The sequence below is a fragment of the Propithecus coquereli genome, unplaced genomic scaffold, assembly GCF_000956105.1.
Source record: "Propithecus coquereli isolate 6110/MARCELLA unplaced genomic scaffold, Pcoq_1.0 Scaffold67, whole genome shotgun sequence".
NCBI lineage: Eukaryota > Metazoa > Chordata > Mammalia > Primates > Indriidae > Propithecus > Propithecus coquereli.
The window spans coordinates 6,312,153-6,334,899 of NW_012152729.1; the positions used below are offsets into that span (position 1 = coordinate 6,312,153).

At 46.7% G+C, this 22,747-nt stretch overlaps 1 protein-coding gene across 1 annotated transcript in view; it reads left to right on the forward strand.

Annotated features, from left to right (window-relative positions):
* The first annotated feature begins 2,356 nt into the window (after nucleotides 1-2,356).
* CDH11 (cadherin 11, type 2, OB-cadherin (osteoblast)) overlaps nucleotides 2,357-22,747 on the forward strand; it is a 166,345-nt gene continuing 145,954 nt past the window's right edge. Inside the window, exon 1 of the mRNA XM_012660589.1 lies at nucleotides 2,357-2,604. The gene's annotated coding sequence lies outside the window, so the exon portion shown is untranslated. The remainder of the gene's footprint in view (nucleotides 2,605-22,747) is intronic.

Consider the following 22,747-nt stretch of genomic DNA (forward strand, 5'->3'; position numbering starts at 1 on the left):
AACAGAAAGCGGAGGCCAAATGTCAGATCACATGTGACCAGGCTCCTCTTTGGACATGCCTCCAAAAGGGAGTTAATGAAACTTTCCTCGTGGATCAAGAGACCTCCCCAGGCATCTTTGTACATGTGCAATTAGATTGACCATGGCTTCGCTTTCTCTTTATGTCCACGTGGAAAGATTGAGAAAATACAGGCAACAGTTTGTAGCCAAACAAGAGCAAAACTCCAGCATCTCTGAGGGAGTGTCGGCCCCTCTTCCCTCTTCTCCTTGGTAACCTCATTTATAAGGGGAAATGGCCAGGTCAGAGCATCCAGTCACCATCGCTATAGTGCCCCCGGGAGTGGGGACTTTGGCGGCGGCTTGGGATGTACCCAAAGTTTCAGGGCTTAGAGTAGAACGCGGTGGCAGACGAAAAGACAGGGCCAAAGAGGCGGAAAGAGGAAGCAAGGCGAAGCTCGGCAAGGGGCTAGGGCCTGGGACCAACAGGAGGAGGCAGAAGTGGCAGGCAACGCGACCCTCGCAGCCGTGCTCTCCGGAAAAGCACTGGACATCTATGGCCTCGCACGTCCCTTACACCAGGCGCGTGTGTTGCGGGGGTGGGGAGTACTGGGGACCCACAGGACTGTGACCTTGGACACCGATCAAAGGGGAAGCTGAGGAGTAAGAGAACCGGGCAGCTGGTAACTTAGAGCCTTCTTCGCCCAGAGGAAGAATGAGCAGTGTAAAGGCCACCTCCACGTGGAGAGTGACCGACGCGTCCTCTCTGCGCTGGACGCGGACTGGGGGCAGGTCCCCCGTGCCACAGGGATCCCGGAGTCGCCGAGAAGACCGAGGGCGAGAGGGCCGAGGCGGAGGATAGGTGGCGGGGCAGCCTCTCCCGCCTCCGCCCCGCGCACGTCTTCCGGCACGGGGTGGAAACCCGGGCAGCCGTGCGCGCTCGGGGACCGCGGGCGAGTGGCCAGCAGCGGGAGGGCCGGGTTCCGCCGCCTCCTCGCCTGTCCCCGCAGTCCAGTCCCTTCCCCGGCGCTCTCGGTCCCAGGCTTTCTCTTCCGTTTTCGGTCTCTTTTTCCGTTAACTCCCGGGCCCCTCTCCTCCCCCTGACGTCCTTTCGGACTCCTTCTCTCCAGTACCAGGTTTTGCCTCCGCGTCCTCCTTACCCTTCTTTTTCGCGGGCCCATCACTCCTCCTCCTCCTTTTCCAGTCTCATCCCCGCCCCCCGCGGTTCCTTTTCACCTTTTACCCATTTGCGCCCCCACCTTCCCTCCGCCTCCTCTCTTTCCGCCACCTCCCACCCGGAAACTTGTTCTAGCCTGGGGCCCCCACGCAGGCACCGTCGTGGCCCGCTGAGTGTGCGGGGAGCGCCCCGCCCAGTCCCTGGCGTGATTCCGAAGCCCCAGTCCCGCCGACCCTTGCTCACCGCGACTCCGCCAGCGAGGGCAGGAAGCGGGCCCGGGGCTCCCGCCTGGTAGCGGGTCCTCGGGGAGGGCTGGAGGAGAGGACGGGGGAAGGACGCGGCACCGCACCCCATTAGGCCCTCCCTCCCGCCGATCTGCACACTCCACAGGGCCGTGGCGGGCCTGCAGAGAAGGGGGAGGCAACAAGTGACACTACCTGCGGGGCCACTGATACCTGGCTGGGGCAGGGCTCTGGCACCTTGTGGGGGCTGCGGTTCCAGGCCGACCCTGGAGAAGCGCTCCCCGCGCCCCCCTCTCGGAGGCATTGCGGGGCGGGGGCAGAAGAGCTGGGAGAGAACAGAGACTGGGCTCTTCCCAAGTCCGAAGTCTCCCTCCTCCCTGCTTCACACCTAGCCGTAAGCAGAGTTTGCAAGGGATGGGGGATTGGGGGGTTTGAAGGACCTGGGGGCTGGGCAGGAGTCACCAAGCTGGAGAGATTTGGGGAAGGTGTAGGGGTAGAGTGAATGAGAAAGAATAGAACGGGCTCCCCAATTCTCGATTGCTTCCCCCACTTGGGCGATGCCTTCGCCCACCCCACCATCCGGGCGAGGGCCCCGCAGGACTAGCTGGAGCGGATTTGGAGGAAGGAGGAAAATGGGGGCTCCCAGACCCTCTGCAGCTTTTCCCCCGCCGCCCTCCCTGATTGGCTGTGCGTCCCCGGAGCCCAACTTCAGTCGCTTCCGACTCCGTCTGAGCCCCAAGGGAGTCAGAACGCCGCGACCCGGGGCGGGAGGGGCGGCCACGAATCCAGCGGTTGGCATCTCTCGGGCCCCTGGGGGAGGGGCGCGGACCGGGTCGGCCCCCGCAGCCTCTGCAAGGCCCATCTCGCTGCGTCTCGCAGCCTCGGCTCCTCTCCGCCCCCCGCCCTCTCCTTCCCTCCCAGCGGCGGCCTCCCTCCTCCTCCCCCCGCCCGCCCGCCACCTCCCCCCGGTTTCTCATTCCTGCCACTAGCGCGCTCAGCGGCTCATTCCGCGGCCGCCGCCAGCCGAGGGGAGCGTCGCGGGCCGAGGAGCAGATGCCGCGGGGGCCGCTCGCAGCCGCCGCTGACTTGTGAATGGGATCCGGACTGGGGCCGGGGCTGGCACTGCTGCGCTCGCCCTGCGCCGGGGACGGACGGCCCGGAGGTCGCGTCCACCCGCAAGGGCCCCAGGTGAGGCGCGCCACCAGCCCCTTCCTCTCTCTGGGTTGGGGCTTCTTGGAGTGTGGGGGGAGGATTTTCTCTGATAGAGAATGGGGAGGGGGGCTTCTGTCTGACTCCAGAAGGCTTCGCTAATGCAAAGCAGAAAGGGAGGGGGAGAGGTTTGTTTAAAAATCAGAAAGGGAGAAGGGAGCCAGCTGCGGGCGCGGGCAGCGCAGGGGGCAGAGGCGCCAGATGTGCGCTCCTTGACTCTCGCGGCTCCGGCCTCCTCTGGGCTCTGCGCCGTGGCCGCGGAAGAGGGGTTTGTACCCAGCTGGGGCAAGAGGCTGCAAAGCTGAGCTCTGGAAACGCCGACTGCCCCCGGTCATGTCTGCGGGGACAGTCGCCCCCGGCGCGGTGCCCGCCCGTCCGCGCTGCGCCTCTTTCCGAAGGCGGCGACCAGACCGCTCTCCGCGGGGTTCTTGCCCTTACCTTCCGGATCCCCGCCGGGCGCTCCGGGGGGCTTATTCCTTCCCGTGGCGACTGCCGCGGAAGCCCGGGAAAATAGAAGGCAGTAGGCTCGGGGAGGCTTTTCCCCGCACTTCAATCGCGTGGGTGTGTGGCGCGCGCTCAGCCCTCCAGTCGGGGTCTCCTCGGGGCTCGGGCGGCCGTTCGCGAGCTCCCCCCGAGAGCAGGGGCAGGTCCGCGAGCGGCTCGGACGCGGGCTCGGCGCTGGCGAGGGCTTGGCGAAGGCTGCCAGGGTCAGCGCTAACTTTGCGGAGCAAATCTTCCCCGAAACCTGCGCCGCCTTTCGGAGCGCGCCAAGCTCCTCCGGCTCCCGGCACGCTCGGCCTCGCTCCCTGCGCTTTGCCCCAGAACGCGAGCCCGCCGGCGGGAAGCGCGGAGAAGCCGGCCGGATGGGGAGGGCGGCCAGGAGAGCTTCTTTCCCCCCACTCCCCTCGCCCCAACCCGGCGGAGCTGCTGAAGGGCCCGCCTCACGCCGGGAAGCGGAGTCCCCAGGGAAAGTGGGGTCGGGGAGGCCTGCGGGTCCCGCTTCCTGGTCCCTTTCTTGCCAAGGCCCTGCTTTCGCCAGGGGCTCCACGCGCCTCTCCCGGGTGAAAGGTTTTGTAGATGCTAGAAGAAGCCCTGTTGCTTTTGCTGGTAATGCAGCAGGAATTTCATGGGCCATCGCGCTGCTATTAAGAAATTGCATCTTTTAATTATTTAATACCATCCCTGCATGACGGCGGGTCGTCCCCAAGGGGTGGGAGTGGGGGGTGGGTGGTTCCTGAAACCCTGCTGCAGGAGGGTATAGATTCGCCGAAAGTCTTCCCCTTCGTTTCCCCCTACAGAAATCTTGATCAGATGGCTGTGAAATCTTTTCTTGTTTTCTTCTTCTAATTATTATTCCTGTCTGTTTAATAGGAGACAGTAAGTTTTCGGTTTAATCACAGGGAAGCCACGATAATTAATCTGGCGAGAGGATGGATCAATTGCTTTATCACTTGGGCTTGCAGCAGACGTGGATGGTTTTTCCGGGGTGTCTGGATTTCCTGGGGGTGGGTGGGGATGCAGATGTGTTCTCAGGAGCGAGGATTCTTTAGCATCGCGTCAGCACGTTTGCCAGGCTGGGCTCGGAGCGCTAGAACCTAATAACGGTGGGAGGAGAGGAGAAGAGAAGGGGCTGACCTTCGTTTCATTAATCCTGGAATTATTTTTGCTACAAATACGGAGGTGCAGACATCAGAACACAGAAGTACTTACTGCCCAACCCCAGATGCAGGGAGCCTCGTCTTCTTCCAGTAGGACAAAGGAATAAAAGTTACAAAACAAAGGGACAGAGTTGTGGCCAATACCAGAGGCACTTTGAGGCTCCAGTCACTAAAGTTTGTAAAATGTAAGCACTGATTCCAAGTTTTACATTTGGCCAGTGGGCCCTGGAATTCGAACCTCTGTGCAGAACTGAAATCCTGCCTAGTACAAAGGAACGTGAGTACTTTCCAGTAGAGACCAGGGAAAGGCATTTGAGAGGCCAGGAAACTTTGCTTGAGTGAGAATTATCTTTACATCTTGCTTTTGAGACTTTGCAAATTAATCCCTTAAAATGTCTTGCAGGCATGCTTTATTATTCATGATAATTATTACTATCATTTTAGTTATTTCAGAGTCTGAATAAACTGGTCATTTTATTACATTGTTTGGAAAAAAGAAACCACCCTTTCCACCCTTGGGGGAAGGGAAATGAAGAAATACATTGAAAGGATGGAGGTGGGATAATCTGGTGAGGCCCAGACATGTAGATGTATTCAAACTGCTGCTTATTGCTTACTAGAAAAATGGGCTTTTAAAATAGTTCTCATGGAAGCGGTGGACCATCTTGATAGCACTTGAGAACTTTCATTATATTCCGCATTCTTATCAGAACACTAGACAGTAAAATTACAAGAAACCTAAATTCTATTTTCAATTAAGATGCAATCTTTTGTTAATTTGAAAATTAAGAAAAAAAGTTACGGCTCTGTTTTTTTACGACCTAGAACTCAGTTTTCCTCTTCGCAGTGGTGGCTGTGGCTGTGTACGTTTGATTGTTTATTTGGGGGTGGGGGGACTTGGAGAGCCACGCTGTGATTTGGGGAAATGCAGATCGATTTCATGCTCTTTTAAGGTACTTGTCTTCATAATTCATGTTTTTTCTTCTGCTTTGAATGGAATTACATGGCTGCTTTGTAAAGATTCTGGTTTGGGCACCCTCATAGGGGAAACGCCATGACTTTGACCTCATGGCCTGATTTACAATGCCAAAGCTACACTCTCAGGAGCATGGTGTGTCTTGGAGACTTGCCTGTGAATGCCCGTGACTTATGAAGTTGATAAACTTTGATCTGTTACATTCAAATCTATTTTTCCGAACCCTCTAAACAAGATCTGCAAATCTGATTTTAGTCTTCCTTCATTCTCAACACATTTATGTAGGTAAATGTTTAAGAAGCATAATAATTTCATTTGCGTTTATTTTCAATACTGATTTTTTTCACTTTGATCATAGGCATACTTAATCATTCAATAATAGTAATGAAACAGTGGTCTATAGAGTTTAAAAGTAAGTAGCAAACTAGCATACCTTTTTTCTTGAACTATCGAATTGGCAGAATGATTATGAATTTCCAAGGTTTTTCCTTTTTTCTTAGAAAATGTGAGCACTGTGTAAATTCAATAGCCAATGATTTAAGGGATTGAAATGTGTTTGGGATGGTTTTCCTCCTTGGAAATTGGCTGCTGTTTCGTAAAAAGTTACCTAATTTGTCAAGAATCCACATTCTGCATTTACCAAGAATTTTGAGTTGGCGACCTTTCCAATTCAGAGTTAACGGCTACGAATATATACAGATCTTTGGTCTGTAGAAATTTGTTATTTAATTGATTAAGAGAAAAACATCAACAGGTCTGTTAAAGAGAAAACATTATAAACCTGGAGAAAGTTGGACACCTCCCATCACTTGGAGCAGGAATGAGCTGTTCCATCAGGATTGCCGTGATAGCCATCCACAGCTTCCTCTATAAGCAGGAAGGGCTAAAAGAAAAAAAAAAAAAAACACTTGAAGAGCATAATTAGACATCTTTCTGCTGTAATTTTGCCCTGACATTGAGAGCCTTGTGCATCTCTGGAAATGGACTCCTTGGCGGAAGATCGCACTTTTGGCCACTAGAGGGCAATGGCGGCCTTCTCCAACTTTCTGCACGGGCCCATCTGCTTTTGAGGGCGTCATGAAAAGCGGTTTTGTTAACTACCAGCCTTGTCTGCCCCTCTGGGAGAGACCGAATTCAATCTAGCTGTGGTTCAGGCTCCTGCTCGAGCAGTTTGTCAGGATTAACATCTTTCTAGTGGGCGGATCCCGTTACCTACAGACTCCTTCCCACCTTGGAGTTGACTGGGAAGTTGGGAAATCTGGTGACTTGAGATTGAGCAGAAGCCTGGGTGGGGGCTGGGCTGCAAAATAAACAAGGTCAGTTCTCACTGAGACAGCGATCTGCGAGGATTTTCTGGATTTTTTTTCTGTCAGAAAGAGCATCATTTCTGATTCCGAGGGCAAAGGAATGGAACGGAGAAAACAGAGAAATATTAGTGAGACGACGGTGATATCATTGCCTATCCTTCCAAAGAGGTTTTGCAGATGTTTGCGAGACATTTTTAATTTGCAAAAAAGAAGAGTTTGATCTTCAGTAAACACTTTGGGCCATAGAGTTTTAATCTAACAGTAACTGTTTTACTATTACCTTTGAACATTCTTGACATTGCTGTATAAAAAAGCTAACTTGAGCAGAGAGTAAAATTTAATTCAAGGTTGGTCCTCGTGCACTGGAGTTTAATCATTTGATTTTTTTTTTTCTTTCTCAGTGATATGGAAATTACAGCTTATGATTAAATCGCATATTTCAGGCCACACAAATTTATATGTGTTACTGTTTGATAGTGTCATTATGAAAGTTCAGAAGGAGAATTAAAAAAAAAACCCTACCACTATATTATAATTAAGAGGAAAGCTCTATTAAAAAATGAGTACTGTCTTAAGTGGATACTTGTTTGTATTTTTTTTTTTCACTGAGTACAACTGCCTCCCTGGGTGAATCAGCAATGGAATTCTCTGCAGCTCTGAGCTGTGTTGGAATTCGGAGACAGTTGATGAAGAAGGAATCAATGCAAATGGATTGTGGGAGGGAGTATTAAAGTAACTCAGTGGAAAGTAAGACAAAGTGTTTTGTAAACCGATGCTCACTTACCACTGGACAGTTTATTAACTCAAAAAAAAAAAGGCAATTTTAAATCCGAAGTGCTTGTGAATGATGCACATTTGTTAGAACTGGAGGCAAAAGGCAAAATTTCATTAGTCATCAGACAGTTGGAGAGTTCTGGGATTCTTACTGATCTCATAGTTTGGATGGTCCAAGTTTCTGCTCAGGGAGAGAATCTGATACATCAGGATATTAAGTGAGATGGGAATGTGAGAGAGAAGAGAGGGAAAAGGGGAAGAAACTAAAGAAAGTATGAGAGAAACTAAGGATGTTATTTTTCATGAAAGCCGAATACTTGTCTCCCTGTCTGTCTGGCTCTGTCTATCTGTCGCTCTCTTTCTCCTTTCTCTCTCCTCCCTGTCTTTCTCTCAGTCTTCATTTAGGCCATTCCAAGTGTCGAATCCAGGAAGCTGGTATAAACAGCTTTCCAGGCAACAGGAAACAGTGGCCAGGCTCTCCAAGTACTCCTCAAACAGTATTTGTGAATGAGCAGGGCTCTATCCTTAAATTTTCCTAGTTGCTGCAAGTGGAGAAAAGCCTTTACCTCTTCCACCAAGCCCTGTTATTTGCCAGAAATTCCCATGACATGGTTCCCTGCACTGTAATGATTTTCACAAATTAGAGTTACCTCTCCACATTGAGTTCTCTTGAAGAAAATGGCCTTGAGCCCGGCTTTGGGCCTGCAAGAATGGCAGAGGAGGCTCCTCCCTGTTCTTAGTTTAAGACACACAGAGATCTCATTTCAGCCTTCACTGGGCTCCATCAGTGAGAGCAAAAAGTAAGAATTCAGGCCAGAGTCCCTGCTATTAATACTATTTTATCCTTCTCAGCAAGAGCAAGAGTGGAGGAAGCAAGGGTGGGCATAGCAGATCAGATTACCACGTACCCACCCCTGCCCTGGATCCCTGGGCACGTGTTGCCCATGAACACATCCTGGAATGTTCAGGCTTCTTTCCGTCATCCCCGAGGAGGCTTGGACCTGTTATTCAAACTTGGAGGCAGCATCGCTCAGCAGCAGGGCCAAGGAGGAGGATGACGGGCTTGAGGCCAAGGCATGCAAGTGCAGAGTTGGATCTTCATTGAAAATTTTGATTTTTGCTCATCGTAGATTTTTTTCCCCACTAATCTGGAATTTTAAAATATCGCATTAAATTATTTTTCTCTCCATGACTGAGTTTTGGGGAAGCACCTTGTATTTTGCACCCAAGGAGAGTGCCACACTTACTTGCCTCACCCTGGTGTCTGCTCAGCCAGCAGTTTAAGCTGTGACCAAGAATGAGCTATATAACCTAAGACTCAGATGCCACCTCTGTAACAATAGACCTAATAATAATGTCCTAGGATGTTATCATGAAGATAACATGAGAACTTAGTGCAAGGTCTAGCTCATATACGCTGGGGCCACTTGCGCTCTCTGAAAGAGGCCTGGGATTCAGTTTTATAGACTAATGATGACAGGTAGTAGAACCTCCTTATAATTCTTAGGCCAGAAATCCTGCACTGAACATTTGCTTTAGACTGAGGCCTCTCCCAGTTAGTGATGGATTGTTTATCAGTACCTGCCTTGCCTTTTTTGAATGATTCCATGAGTTTAAGTGATCCATCCCTCTTTCCATTTAAAATATTCAAGAGACAGTCGAGATTTTAGATTTTAGAGATAATTACTGCTTTTGAAAAGCACCTGCCTCCTTCCTACCTTTGCATTTTTTCCCCTCTGTTCATTTCACATATGGGTTGCTGTGATAAGTTACCCTGAAGTAATGTCTTACTGGGAAAGTTTGCTAAGCATGCCGTGTTGAGATATTCATCACGGGTTTGCTTTCGTTCAAAAGGGGCTCATTGCTATTCCAGACGAGCTCAAAAGATAATTAGTCTCTTGATAAATCGTCTTCAATTTCAAGACCATTGCTGTTTGTTTTTTAGGTAACTGTAGTTTGGGATTTTCAGGGGTTTGAGCAGTGACGATTTTAACTCATGCTAAGACTGCAGCTGAAGAAGTCCTTGGCCTGCCTTGCACGGGCTTCTGTCTTGCACAGGCTTAGGATTTGGGGTCCCGTTAAGAATAACAGGAGCCCTCACCCTCTCACGGCCCTTAATGGTTTTCCAACTGTTTTCACACCCAGTATCACAGCTGGTCTGGGCATTCCAAGGCTCCAGGACCTTCCAGGTTGTCTGCTGTTTCCCATCTGTGACGTCTTGTGTTATCTGTTGTTGCCCCGGCCTGAGGCCGGCCTGGCATTCCCTCCTGCCCGTGCCTTTCGATGAAAGGGGAGATCTGCCTGGGTTCACCTGGGAAAGGCAAGGGGAGAACGCCAACCTTCTGATGTCCTATGTGTGTCGGGTGCTCCACCCGATACCTCATTTATTCTATACAACCACCCAGGAGGAGGCTACTATGATCTCCATTTTACAAATGGGGTAGTGACTCCCAAGGAGAATTCGAGATGCTTGTCTAAGCTCCTGAGGCTGGGGAGAAGGAATTCTGGGTTTCGAAACCTGCTCTGACTCCAGATGCTCAGAAGTTTGCCACTGCTGGATGCCTATCTCCAGCCTGGGCCTCCTTCGCTCTGGGCACAGAGGAGCTGGTCTGACTGCCCCACCCTGTGTCCCTGCCAGGTCCCAGATCTCATCCATAAAAGGGGCTTCTGAGAGCCTCTGATCTAACTCCCTTCTCAGCAGGATTTTGTTTTGCCAATAATCCTACAGCTTCTTACGTGTCCTGATGACAGCCTGCTAACTACCTCTCAGGGAACCCATGAGGCAAACAGGTGATTCATTAACTCTATTCATTAAAATGCTCCATGTTAATGAAGGAGGAACTAAAGCACCCTTTTTTGATAACTTTCTCCCATCACTTTTGTCTTTTCCTGAAAGCCCTGCAAGTATTGGAAAACTGGCATTTGATAATAGTTAAACTGTAGCATTTATTGAGCACTTAGCTGGTTTCAGGCACTGTGCTGAGAGCAGTCTGTATAATGGGACTTTTGTACACTGACGTTAGGAGCCAGTAAGATGATTGCTAGCATCTTATGGGGGGAAAGCAGATGTTCCCCGTGTTCCACAGGTGGTAACAGGCAAAGCTGGAACTCAGACCCGGGTGTCAGACGCCAAAGCTTAGCGCCTGTGTCAGGCTGCTCCTTCCACGCAGGGCTTCAGCTGGTCTGTCTGATGAGATACAGTTTCCAGACCACTCGCCATCCCATCCCTCCCATCTGTTTCTGTTCCATTTTGTCGTTGCCCCTTTTAACACATGGCATCTTAAACCCGGTTCCCTATCACGGAGAGTCCAACCACATGGAGCAGTTGGATCCACTGCTTCGTTTAAGGAGGACTCAGGGTTCCATTTTACCAACTAGAACTGTCGGGAATCAGATGTATGCAGCCATTGACTGAATCTCTGGCTAGTCCTGTCGTCCTTCATGTAGAGACGAGGCCCAGGGACCCAGAGAGGAACCACGACTTGCCCAAGAGCGCAGATCTTGAGGGCAGCTGGACTAGAACTGAGCTTTTATGGTTCTTAACCCAATCTCTTTTATCTACAAAAAAAGGAATTTTTTAAAAATGAATTAATTTTTTTCTTAGTAGATGTGTGTGAATCTGATCCCTTTTTAATTTTTTTTTTTTTTAATTTCACTTTGTCACCTAGGCTGGAGTGTAGTGATACTATCATAGCTCACTGCAACCTTGACTCTAGGCTCAAGTGATCCTCCTGCCTCAGCCCCCCAAGTAACCAGGACTACAGGTGTGCATCACCACAGCCGGCTAACTTTTTATTTTTATTTTTTTAGACATGGGGGTCTCACTATGTTGCCCAGGCTGGTCTCAAACTCCTGGCCTCAGTCGATGCTCCTGCCTCAGCCTCCCAAAGTGCTAAGATTACAGGCTTGAGCCACCATGCTGAGCCCTAATCTCTTTTTAAACATACCATTAATTCATGTATTTATATAAGCTACACCCTGTTATGTTCTTGGGCAGTTAAATTGTGAGACCTAAATATGAAGCTTTACATGAATCTCTTTTTTGGAAGTTCATGGTCAGTCCAGTGTTATTTGATAAGCCATTGATAGCATTTTGCAGAAGGTACCATTTGATCCTGGTCTTTAGCTGTGTCTGACTTCAGAGTCATCTCCTACTAATATCTCCTTTCCAAGGTCCCATAGAGAACAGAGTTAAGAATGGTGTCCTCTTCCTGTCCTTGAGCCTCCACAAGGCCCTCTGGCAAGTTTAGGTTTGAAATTCATTTCAAACCCATTTCTTTGTCATTTAAATAAGGAGGTCCTGGGTTGGGGACACAGAAATGGTCAAATCACAAGAGCCTTCCTTCAGAGAGCTGACAATATTACCGCTACAGAAAATACTAGGTCTGTTGATTAAAAACTGGAGCTGTGTACAGTAATTGCTACAAAGGAAGTATTAAATTGGGCCACAGGAAGGACAAGTCACATCCAGTTTAGTGATCAAGGATGGTTTGGGGAAGAAATAACAGAATTCTACTCCTGTATGGTACAAAGAGATCCCAGAGGCCATCCAGACCAACAAACTCTGCCACCAGGTGCTTGAATCGTTGCCGCCGCATCCTTGTAGCGTCACTAGTGATGGGGACTTCATTACTTCCTTATGCAAATCATTGAGACATTGGGAACCTCCAAAATGCTTCCTTAGGTTGACACAAACTATCTCCCCAAAGCTCATGTTCTTTGATACAGCCTTCGATGCCATGCAGAATACATGTCATTCTTCCGCTACATTGCAATTATTCAACACTTCAATTGTTTTCCAAGATGCCTTCCCCCCCGGTCTTAACATCCCCAAATTAAACGCCCCATTCATTTTTTTTCTTCTCCAGCAGTCCATAGAGGAAAAGACCGAAGATAGAAATCTAGGCAGCTAGACTCTAGATTATCAACTCCCTTCTACACACTTCTTTTATTGCAGCCCGAGGCTACATTACATTAGCTTTTATTGCCAGCCACATCACCCAGAGGACTTATGCTCCACAGTTTATTTGTTTATTTGTTTTTCCTTACATGCTGCTGTTAAGTCACATTTCCCCACCTGTCCCTGTGCACACAGACATGATAAGTCACCTTCCGTGGTGTGAACACAGGCTCTGGAGTCAAGGATGCCTGGCTGCAGAGCTTGGCCCTGCCACTGAGCGGCTGTGGAAGTCTCTTTATCTGTTTTTCAATTTCCCCATCACACTGAGGTTAGTATCAGTAGCTGCCTTATAGGGAAGCTCTGATATTAAATGACAAAAATATATAAAACTGCTTAAAACAGGGCATGAAATGGGGTTGCTGTTATTATTATTGCTGTTACATTTCATTTTGTTAGGTTCAGTCCATTGGTCCAGTCTACTGAAACATGTTAAAATTTCAATCTTTAGTCTGCTATTCATCATATACATCTTCCTTCTTGGTCTCATGCTATGGGTTGGTTTACTCAGTCACCAACCTTGCTTGGTAAAATAGAACAAGGATATAACAGATGAAGCAGGGACAGAGTCTCTTGGTAAACCACACAAGATACTTCTATTTGAGTGGTTCAACACCCAGGAAGACAGCATTCTACTCGTTAATCATTCTGTGTAGTGCATATCTGTTATGTTGTTTGCTGTTTGTTTGTTTGGCTGCATGGCCTCAGAACCACCTCCCTGTGTTAAGCGAATGAGCTCAATAAGATTCTCTATAGAAATAAGAGCTTTCCTTCACTCCAGAGCTGGAGAGCTGCTTCCGTGACTTCCCTAGAATACCAACTCAGCACCCAGTCCCCAGTGTTTTCCATTTGGATTCATTATCTTACGCGTGTGCGCACACACATACGTCCGTGATCATGGACGTGGAGAATTCATTCTGGTTACTGTAGCGGTGGCTGTACAAACATCAGATTTCCTGGGATCACAGAAGTGGCAAAGTAACTTTGTAGCCACCCATGTCCAGCAGGGACAACCATGGTGCCTTCATCACCCTCCTGGTTCCAAGGCCAGATCTGGTCTGTGGTTCTGACTGCTCGGGTTTCTAGGTTCCTGGCAGTTTTCTGAGCCTGCCTCTCTAGTCTTCCTGCAACAACTGGGCTACCCAGAGTCTGTTTCTGTTGCTGCCAACTGAGAAACCCCAAATGCTTCATTTCCCAACGTATCCTTGCAAGACTATTATGAGGAACCATATCTGCTGTGTTTTGCACTCCTCTTTAAACTGAGTAGAATGTTGATCATCAGATAGGTTGTGAGGTTGGAGCAGAAGGAGCTTTTATTAAACATTGAATAGTTTAATTTGGGTTGAGCAAGAATCGGGCAGGTGTCAGGACCTGGGCAGAAGCCTAGTGACATAACTCAATGGGAATGAAGTGGCATTTTCAGGGGCAGCTATGGCACACAGCGTAACAGCTAGGCCTGTGGATGACAAATGTTCTTCTTCAGGGGACACAGTAGGTTGTGTGGGAAATTTGTCCGTGGACTCTAGCCGTGGAGCCAATGCAAAAATCCCCAAAGCTGGAATACAGAGGAACTCTCAGCATTGAGGGGTACATGAAAGAGGCCTCCTATAAGAATGGACGAGTGGCCCCAAGTCACATCTCAGCTTCTGGAAGGAATAGTCTGCACACCCTCTTGGCAGTAGGGTCTCTGTGTTTGCCCAGGTATTAGGCAAACAGAGGAAAGTTGTCAGTGTATACAGATGGGTGAGTTTGGGTAAGCAGGGATACTCACAGTTTTTCGCAGGTAGAAACTGTCTCTGGAGTTGGTCTCATACCATCATACCATCCCAAGACAGTTTTCCTGACCCACCTTTGAAAGGAATCTGCATCACCCTTCCTGGGAGTAAAGTGTGCAGGGGAAGCCCAGGGTCTCAGAGCTTCTGAGACTGGTAGCCTGTCCAATGAGCCAGGTAGCTAAACCATGTAAAAGCTTTGATTTTGTGGCCGATAGAGCTCCTTGTCCAAACTTGACGCAATTGTCACTGAACTACACAGGACTCTTGGAGCCACGCATTTCAATTTCTAAGTGAAACTCCCTGCTTGGCCACCACGGACACAGATGCAGACCACCAAGCAAGGACGACCAACTAAACATAGGTGAGGCTGTCGGGGCGTCTTAAGATGATATCAGCAGTTGTCAACTTTCCATTGTCTACTTATTAAAGCCGCATATTAAAGGTTTTAAAAAATACTTGTTGGACAATAGCAGAAAAGCTATATTTAAGTTCCAAAGCCAAATTGAAAATCAGTGTTCATTTATGCAAACAGTTCCGATTCACAACGCTTTACCATGAAATATCCCAATAGTAAAGGGAGATTGATCTCCAGTTACCTTACTCCACTCTACGCTTTATATACACAGCTGTAGGATAAGATGGAGTTTTCATTTTTATTATGATTTTTGGGAACCCAAAAAGTACATAAATGAAGCATCACTATTAGTAGTATCATCTTAGAGTAAAAATTGCGATTTAGCAGTCAGAGCTGGGCACACTGGCTCTCTGAGTAATGCACTGGTGATTCTTGTGTTTTATTCATCATCGTTCCTAGCGCAAACATCACAGAGAATCTTCAACTTCAGCAAATCTCAGGAGTGCATTTGGGAGCATTAGTCGGGAGACTAATGCAGCCTGAGAAGCCACGTCTTTGAAGTGAGGGATGGATTGGATCATGCGGTATCGTTTCAGCTGCCCCCGCCCCGTCACCCCCACTCCCGTGCACCCTGTATCGCAAGGCAGAGAGGCAAGCCGTTTTCACTTACAGAGAGGCATACCTTGTGTCCTTTTCTTACTGGGCACATGGCTTCTGTCTCATTTCTCACCAACGGAGAAAGATCACCTGTCAGCAAGTTTGTGGCCAATTGCTGACAAATTTTCTCTAATAGGCTGCCCTGTGGTTCCCTCCCGCTAGGCAGATCAGCTAGTGCAGTGCTGGCGTTGCTGATAAATAGCTGTGTGGCCTCGGGAAAGCCAATTAACCTCAGTTTCCTCATCTGTAAAGTGGCCTTTTGGGTCCTTTCCAGCTCTGGAGTGGTCTGGCTCACAAATCTTCTCGTACAAATCATTTGGCATGGTGCTCTCTGACCACTGCCTCTCAGTTTTCTGGAGCAGGAGCGACACAGACAGGCACACCTGGCTGTGAGTGCACAGATTGGGTTTGCCTGAGCAGAGTGCATGCCTGTGGGTGACGACGGGGCATCATTTTAGAACACCGTGTAAGCAGTACTTTGCGTTCTGAATTTGGGACTTGGGATTTTATTCCCTGGGTCCTAGGGAACTTTTGAAGGCTTCGGAGCAAGGGAGTGATGTGTTCAATGCTTTATTCAATGATTTCTGGACAACGTGGAGAACTGATAGAAAGAGACAGAAACTCTAAAAAGAGAAACCAGTGGGAGGGAATTATGGTGGAGATGATGAAGCCAGAGCTAGGGTGGAAGCATTATTAGAATAGCCGATGTGCAATGAACGTTTCCTATAGACACACACTGTGCTCAGCACTTTCCATGAATTATCTCAGTCCATCTTCAGTACAACCTCAATGAGGTAGAAGCTATAATTATCCCCATTTATAAAATATAGAAACTGAGGCAGGATAGTTGGGCAACTTTTCCCAGCGTTACGCGGTTCATAAGTGAATGAGCAGGAATTTGAACAAAGAAATCACATGTTCTTCACTTCTATGTTATAGGGAGACAGACTTAAGATACTTCCAGGAGTAGGTACATGAGACTTACTAATTGTCCGTGGATACTTGTGAAGTGCTTATTGAGTGCCCAGGATTGGGCCTTCCATAGGTTATTCATTTCGTCTTTCCAATTCCATAAACGGGAGCCTGACATCGCAGGGTATGTAACGACAAAGGATTTGAATTCAGGACTCGAAGGATCCAGAAAACTTTTTCTGTGACTTTTCTTCTGCATCCAAGATTGATGGATTCTTGGCATTCTCCCCTCCCAGAATTATTTAAAGATGACACAGAGTGTTATGTTTTCTGTGATGTGCTTATGAAACTTAAATATTTAAAAAGCTGTGTTAGGCTGAAAGAAGTCGTGTTTCCAAGATCCATGTTCTCTCCTGAAATTTTGGCTCCTGTCCAGCTCTGGCATAGACGAAGAGAAGATGCCACCAAAAGTATCACGTCATAAATTTATCTTGCACCCAGGATTTAGAGTGTTTTTCTAGGGGTTGTTCAAAGAAGATGCATGCATTCAGTTTTTGTCCACCAATAGGCACAGTCTACTTTCTGTCATGCAGCATGGAGAGCTTGTACATTGCATGTAAATGACGGGAGGAGAGAATCACATTCCAACTGCTGTGCTGCATATTAATAAGGATCAAGGTTTCTAAGAGATAAAAGAATAATCTGCACTGGATTTTAGAAAGACATACAGAGGTAACGAATTAGGCACCCCAAGCGAGGACTTCAAAACAAATGACATGGCGAACACCAACATGGCAAAATTTTTTCTAAGAGACAAAGGCCACCAAGGTGTCTGTGTTTTGTATTTCTTTATCTGCTCTACTATTCTTGGTGCATTTTCATCTGTAGACCACTGGATCTATCCTATTACCCATTCCTTGTTTTTTAACCAACTCACTGTGGACAAGAAGGAACTCACTTCTCTTGTTTGGACTCCCTTCCTTTTTTGTAGAATAAGAGGATTAGAATGGAAAATTGCTTCTCCACAGGAGGGATCAGGGAGAACAACCCAGCTTTGTTTAAAAAGTCCAAGAAGAGGTTCTGGTCACCCTGTTTGACCCAGAGAATATTATTCTCCTAACCCAGCTCCTGGGGTTTAAATTTTTATTTGGACAATGAAAATCAAATTGATGGTAGGCTCTTGGAAACTCAGAATTTAGTTCTCAGTTCTGGCAAAGAGCCCCTAGAACCTGTCCTCCAACTCATTTAAATGAATAGTTGTAAAAACAAAGCAAGGGAGAAAAGCTTTAAGGGTAAGAATGCGAATTGATTAAATTCATGGAAATAGCATCACTCTTCAAGAATTGTCTGTCTTTGCTTAGTGTCAAGAATATTGATACTATCTCTAGTATTGTGTCCCCTGCTTTTACATTTGCATGGGAAACGATCCGATTAAAATGTTTTTCTGAAGATGGTGCGCTTCTGGGAAAGTGACGTTGATTGTATCAACTTGGCCCACGGGTTGCTTTCCCATGCAGGGCTAATTTGGATGCAAAGCAGAGAGATCTTGAAAACGGTGACTTTATTTGCATTGTCACACCTCCTTCCAGGGCTCAGCTGGGTTCACCGTAAGGCGACATTGAGGATGCCATTCACATGCTCTCAAATGTGAGAAATGGTGCTAATCCAACTTTAATTTTCATATCAAATTGAACAAGAAATGAGTTTGTCAGAAGTAATCATGTCTGTTGCAGAGGTGTCAGGTTGGATAGTTAGGGAGAGGTGGCTGTTGCTCCGTGAGGTGCTCTCACGTTGTGGGGGATGTGTCCATGGAGGTCATTCAGTATGCTGGCCCCAGTCACACCCCCTGGGAAACTCTTAGGGACTTTGCTGGCCGTGGGCTTGTCCTGGCTGGAAACATTCATTTCCTGGTCTCCTATATTTGGTTCACCCTCTGCCTAATTCCCAGTTGCCCTCTGGGGCTCCTTACAAGAATAAAACAAAGAACCCTTTTTATATAGCTAGTTCAATCTTTATGAAGTTTATGCTTTACCTTAAATGAAGATATTTTGATTTGATGCTTGTGATGCCCCAAAAGTGGGCCTAGAAACCCAGTCAATTGGGGGACAACTGGGAAGACCTCAGATACTTATTATATTGAGCGTGCAAGAATAGATTTTAAAGCTATTAGTTATCTGTGAGGCCAGTGTATTTTTGGCTTCATATTTCATCGGTTAACTTTTGAATATATTTCCCCCCAAAACTTCATTCTTACAGGATCCAGGGCACTCCTAGTGCAACGGAGTTTGCAAAGTCAACTTATGGTCTTTATCTTTTAGGGCCTTTGTTTTGAACTAATGGGGCCCAGAACAATTTACATCCCATGTCCTCTCGATACTCTGTTATGCCTTCACAGTAACGGTAAAAATAGATACCCTTCCTCGATGATCTTGGTATGTGCTTCACGTTCATTGTTTCTTTCCGTTTCCACAACAGCAGTGAAAGTCTAATCTGAGTAGAGAGCAGTGATCACAATGCTCAAGATTCAAAGGGTTTAAAGAGGTTCAGAGTCCACTGCCTCTGATTTTTAGTTGAGTGGCTATGTATATATCACATGCTTGTTTTTTGCTTGGTTTCCTCATCTGAACCATTGGAATGGCAACAGCACCTTCAAAAAGCCACGCACATAGTGAGGCCTTAATAAATGCCAGCTATAACCCTGTGAGTTAAAAGTAGATTAGTATTTCTGATCTATAGACAGAGAGTGGAGATTCAATTAGTTTATTCGTCTGACCCTGGGTTAGACAGCTAGTGAGTCACAATGTGGAATCTGTCTCCAAGTTTAGTGACTCCAAACCCACTTGTTCCTTTCCATTCCCTCTGCTAACGTTGACAAAGCAATTACTTTTCTCTCCCATGTCAAACTCTCACCTGGATTTAGGGAGGAGATGCTTTCCATTGCTCATGGAGGTGTCATGCTTTATTTTTGGAAGAGATTGATATAAATAATGCCTTCTTTCCCAGCATGAATCCTATTTGCATAGATCTGAGGATAAGAACTCAATTTCTTCCACCAAATCCTTTGTTTTGGGTTTTTATATGTTTATAATAGAAATTTCAGGATAACTCTTTAACCCTGTCTGATAAAAATATAAATACAAGCCAAAATGTGAATAAAATGGGAAACAGTGATAAGGTTTGGATGTTGGGCTCCTCCAAATCGCATGTTGAGATCTGATCACCAGTGTTGGAGGTGGGGCCTGCTGGGAGGTGTTTGGGTCATGGGGGCAGATCCCTCATGAATGGCTTGGTGCCCTCTTGGAGATACTGAGTTGTGTTCTCACTTTGTGAGTTCACATGAGAGCTGGCTGTTTAAAAGGGCCTGGCACCTCCTCCCTGCCATCTTGCTCCTTGCTCCATGTGACACACCTGCTCCCCCTTCACCTTTCGCCTTGATTGGAAGCTGCCTGAAGCCCTCACCAGAAGCAGATTCTCGTTCCATGCTTCTTGTACAGTCTGCAGAACCATGAGCTAAATAAGCCTCTTTTCTTTATAAATTGCCCAGATTCAGGTATTCCTTGATAGCAAAGCAAAATGGACTAATACAGGGAGGCACATAGACAGATGAGTGTGTGAGACCCTGGGTGGAGGGAGATGAGGAGGGCACAGAGAGATGGGCTCATGGCTGCATGGCAGCCCCAGCAGCTTTAAGCCACGACTGCTACAGCAAGCTAGCAACCCTCCTGCTTTCTTCTTCGCTCTTTGCTGCTCTCCTGAGTCTTCACCCCAAAGCTGTGTCTAACAGCAGGTTCCATAGAAAGGGGATGGCCAAGATTGGGTATTTCTTACCTATAACCAGGGCTAATCATGGCTTTCAGAGGTGTGGGTGAGCTATCATTGACACAAGCTTCAGACCTCGGGACCTGGCCTTAAAATGTGGACCTTCTCTGGCCTCAATGAAAGTTTTCCTATTGCTTTTCATATTTAAAACAGGAAGGGGGGTAGAGCATGAAAAACGAAAAACCGTATTTGCTGCATCTCTTGGTCTTTCTGCCTTCTGTGCTCACTTGATGGTTTTATGGAAATACTATGATTCACAGGAGCCTTATATATACTAAGACCAACAAATAAATGAATGAATTAATAAATATTAATAGACAAACTAATAAATAATTATACAATATGCAAATATATATTGACCACACTAAAAATCCTGAAGTATTGCCAAATAAGATATTTGATCTTCAGCACTTTACATGTCTGTAAGAAAATTGATATTTATGTCATAATTCGGTTAACAGCTAGCTATTGGACACCCATTATGTGTGGAGCTTTATACTAAACACAGGGATTTTGTATACAAAAGCTGTAAAGGACATGATTCCACCCGCTCTGTTTATGGAAACACAAGTAGTTCCTACTAAATAATTCAAGATGTAGATATAAAGCCCCAAACACTGAAACTGAATGCGTGCATCAAGGTATTTTGGTTCTCCACTGCTGTCTAGCAATCTACAAGAACTGCAACTATTTATTTGTTTGGAATTCTGCAATTAAGGCAAAGTTCAATGGGGATATAGCTCATGTCTGTCCCTTGTGCCATTTGATGGAGCACCTTGATTGGAGTTGGAGAATCCTCTTCCAAAATGGCTCAAACCTGGTGGGCAGCTGGGAGCTCAGATGCACCTGAAGTGGAATCTCAGGGTTTCCTCCAATGGCCACTTCATGGGGCTAAATTTGACTTATAGCATAGCATGGAGGGTGGCTTTAGAGAAGAAACATCCCTAAGGCATATGTTTCAAAGGGACTAGTCTCAATGTGCAAGTGCTCTTCTGGCTCTGTTTGCATCAAGCTCGTCTATATTCCCTTGGCCAAAGGCAGTCATATGGGCACGCCCAGAGTCAGTGTGTGAGGGTGTGAATAAAGGAAAGCAGGATTTACTGGACTTCACCAATGTAACAGTTTCCCGCCCAGGTTTCCCAAGAGGGAGCTGTGTGCATCTGTAGGAGGGTGAGTATATGGACAGGTTGCAAGAGACATGATCTCACTTAGTAATAGTTCCTCATACTTTTGTCCTTGGTTGACTAACTGGGATAAGTTGGGGGTGAGATTTTGAGTCTGTTGCTACACAGAATTCTAAAGAGTGCAGGAGTGGGTTTTCAAGATGTATTTAAAAAACTTAGATTTTTTAGAGTTGTTTTCATTTAAACTTAATAGCTTTGATTCTCAGAGTCAGAAGTTTCCTTCAAGGTCATATTAGCTGTGGTCTTCAGGTATCTTTTGGAGGTGAGAACCTGGGATCACTGTGCAGAACAAAGACAAAGTTTGGCATTTTCAATTCCATTTGAGACTTGAGAATACTTTTACTGTTAGGAATACACGTCTACATTGTGTGAATGTAATATGTCATCAAAGCTGTGAGTAAAGGTGTCCCTGAAACAAAATAGGCCATTAGACTAAAAATGTGACAGCCATTCATCCACCCATTCATCTGTCCATCCATCCACTCATTCATCGAACAGAAATCATATACACTGAAAGTCACCTAGGCTGGCGACAGAAGGGGGATAAGGCAGACATAGTACTTACTCTTATGGATCTTATATTTAGTTTGAGGGAGCAGACAATAAACAATAAACAAGTAAACAAAATAATTTTCAGTAGTGGTAAGTGTGATCAGTAAAACGTGGCAATGGGATGTGCCAGGAAGTGGCCGTGACCTTTTTGGGTGGTAGTCACTGGCTCTGCCCGTCTCAGCTGAGGAACACTGCTCGTGAGATTGAGGAAGACGGCAGTGCTGAATAATGGCATAATTGCATTTACTGTTATTGGGGCTCACAATGTGATGAATAGGGAGGAAAGAAGAAAGGAAAGAAGGGAGGAAGAAATAAAAAATAGAAAAAAAGCAATAAAAAGAAGAAATAAGGAGATAAATGGAAGGAGAAAGAGAGGGCAAGATATTAGTGTCATGGCTCACATTTTTCATAAATGATGACATAGAATCCCTATAATTGTCCTGACAGTTGGGTCTCCTAATGTTGAAGAAGAGCCCCAGTGAGGAAAAGGAACTCGACCAGAACTGCAGGTGAGGTCAGGGCTCTGCCCGGAGCGGATTCTGGGCCTCTGGTCCCAGTCACCTACTTGGTCATGCTGGTCTCTCCTCATGCTTGGTCGGTGCCTCTATGGGAAGGCAGGTCTGTCTCGGCACTGATGTATTAGGAGAGTGGTGTACATCTCTCGGGGCTCTGAGAAGCCAAGGAATGTGGAGAACAAGTTTGTGCAAGTAAATAATTAGAATAGAAAAATTATTAGAACATAGTTCCCCTGAGTAAAGGGGCTTTGAGGTGATGCCCATAAGAATATATCCCACATAACGGCAAATTGGCACAACCTCTATGGAAAACAGTATGGAGATTCCTCAAAGAACTAAAAGCAGACCTACCATTCTATCTGGCAATCCCACTACTGGGTATCTACCCAAAGGAAAAGAAATCATTTTATCAAATAGACACCTGCACTTGAATGTTTATTGCAGGACAATTCATAATTGCAAAGATGTGGAATAAACCCACATGCCCATCAATACATGAGTGGATTAACAAAATGTGGTATATATATACCATAGAGTACCACTCACCCATAAAAAAAGATGAATTTCATGCCTTTTGCAACAATTTGGATGGAACTGGAGACCACTATCCTAAGTGAAGTATCTAAAGAATGGAAAAACAAACACCGCATGGACTTGCTATTAAATTAGAACTAACCAATG